A 2464-nucleotide genomic window follows, 5' to 3' on the forward strand; every position below is an offset into this window, starting at 1 on the left:
ATAACTTATGTTTATAATTATTAAAAGCAACAAAGGACAATAAGAATACTGGCAGGAAACATTTCAAAATGTTGAGAATGGCTTTGTTGGATTGTGTTAGAGGCAGGGGAAAAAGGGACAGGCAATTGTTTTCCACTCTTTTATATTTTTTAAATAATCATATATTACAGGGATGCTGAAAACATTTTTAAACGACAGGAAATTATCCATTTCTCATATTCACAAATAAAAAATGTGCACTTAAGTAGAAATTTCAAAGCTTAATTCTTATAACTCCCAGCTGGTCCTCTCAGAGAGATCATCTAACTCTGGTTTTCAAACACTTTTAGCATTTGAAACCTTGTATTTTTCAGTTGAAGTCTCATGTGGAAATCTGATATATGAAATAGTTAGAAACAGAATTTTTTAATTGAAGCAGGGTGAAAAACAAAAGCAAGTCACTAAGACTCTATAATATCTCCACACCCTACACTCTCCCAGAGTAACCTCAAGATATGTCCCTAACCTGGGGCTAGGGAGAACACAGTTCTCATTCACATATATCAAGGAGCAACAAACCCAAACCCTAAAATCTGTAAAGTGAAGCCGAAAGCAGATTTTTATTCTTCAAATCTAAAAACATTGTGGGTCTGTATTTTTTTTAAATATAAATTAGTCCAAAACATCTAATAGATAAGATTTTTTTAATAAAGAGAAAGATGACATTTTATTTTAAGATTTTTGGGTTTTTTCCTTTTTATTTTTTCTTCCCTTTTATTCTCTTTTAGAATGATTCAATTCTAAAACCATTAAGTGGTGTTAGGCAAGTTAAGTGTCCATATGAAGATGGAGTAGATATGGCTAGAGTAGGGTGTAAACTCTTGAATGAATAATGACCCCCATATGAGAGCAGCGACAAAATGTCCTGGCATTATGAATCAGAGCTGGGTATGATGAAAAGAGCACTATGTGTGGCAGAAAGGGATGCCAAAGCCCAGCAGAATGAGAAGACATTTGTGGGGGTTGGAGGTGATGGTGACTTGGAAATTAGTTACAAAGAGAAGGATTAATTAAATAAGTAAATATATCAAGAATAATGGGGGCAGGTCTCTTACTGTTAGAGAAGAAAACTATAAACATGGAAAAGGAGAAAACTAGAATGAACCCTGTGTAGGGCTAAAGAGAAACTGGAGGTATTGGTATGAACTCATGATTAGATAGTTAGATAGATTGATAGATAGACATAAACAGATGATAGACAGACAGATTAATAGATCGATACATAAATAAATAATGATATAGAGGTATAAATATAGAGAAAAAAATATGAATAAGAGGACCTGAGAACAGCGACACACCAACAGTAATTAGCACACAGAAATTATTTTCTAAACACCATTCACCATAAATGGAACCAGACCTCTTGGAGAAATAGCTAATTCCTGGACTAGGACAAAGAAGGACACAATCAGTCTAGAACATATTTTTATACCTAAAAGCAAGGAAGTACTCAGAAAACAATGGTGACACGTCAAAAGGGCAGAGAAGTTGACTTGAAAATGCTCCCACTGAATAAATCTGAGATAATTCAAACATCAAAATAAATAATGGCAATTACTAATTATAACCAGTCCAAAGACAATAATAAATCCTTACTAATATAAATGAATATATATGTTAAAAATTTGATGAGGGAAGGAAGGAAGGAAGGAAGGAAGACAGGAAAAAAGAGAAAAGATTTGAGGAATAGGATTTTTACATAATTTCAAAATACCTTCCCATCAAATACTTATAAATTACAGGGAAAAGAGTAACAATACAGTAGAGAACACTGGCAGACACCATCTTTACCAAGTGATCAAAGTAATAACATCAGTAACAGGACAAATCAAAATTGTATGCACTTAATAGGATATAATGAGAACAGCATTGCTTCTGTGATATTCCTGCCAATGATACATAATTTGAATCTATTTGTGAGGAAACATGAGATAAACCCAAAATGAGTAACAGCCTACAAGATAACTAGCCTGTAATTTTCAGAAGTGTCCGGGTCATGAAAGTCAAGAAAAGATGAAATAACTGTTGCAGATTGAAGGAGATAAAATATATACAACAACTAAATGCAAAAAATTATTCTTAACCAGATATTTTTGCTCTAAAGATGCTACAGAAAAAATTGAAAAACTTAAATAGGGTTTGAGGATTATACAGTGTTAATGTGTCAAAGTCAATTTCCTGATTTTGATGATTGTGTTGTGATTGTGGAGGAAATGTCATAGTGGTAGGAAATATACACTAAAGTATTCAGAGTTGATGGGGCATGAGATCAGCAACTCATTCTCTAATACTACAGCAAAATTAAAGGTTTTCATACTGTACCTGCAATTTTCTGTAAGCTGGAGATTAGTTCAAAACTTTTAAAAATTATAGCAGGAAAACACTTTCTCGGGTTGAATTTTCACTTAGAAGTAACTTATGAACC

This window comes from Carlito syrichta, unplaced genomic scaffold, assembly GCF_000164805.1.
Source record: "Carlito syrichta isolate Samal-C Ts95f unplaced genomic scaffold, Tarsius_syrichta-2.0.1 Scaffold313390, whole genome shotgun sequence".
Taxonomy (NCBI): domain Eukaryota; kingdom Metazoa; phylum Chordata; class Mammalia; order Primates; family Tarsiidae; genus Carlito; species Carlito syrichta.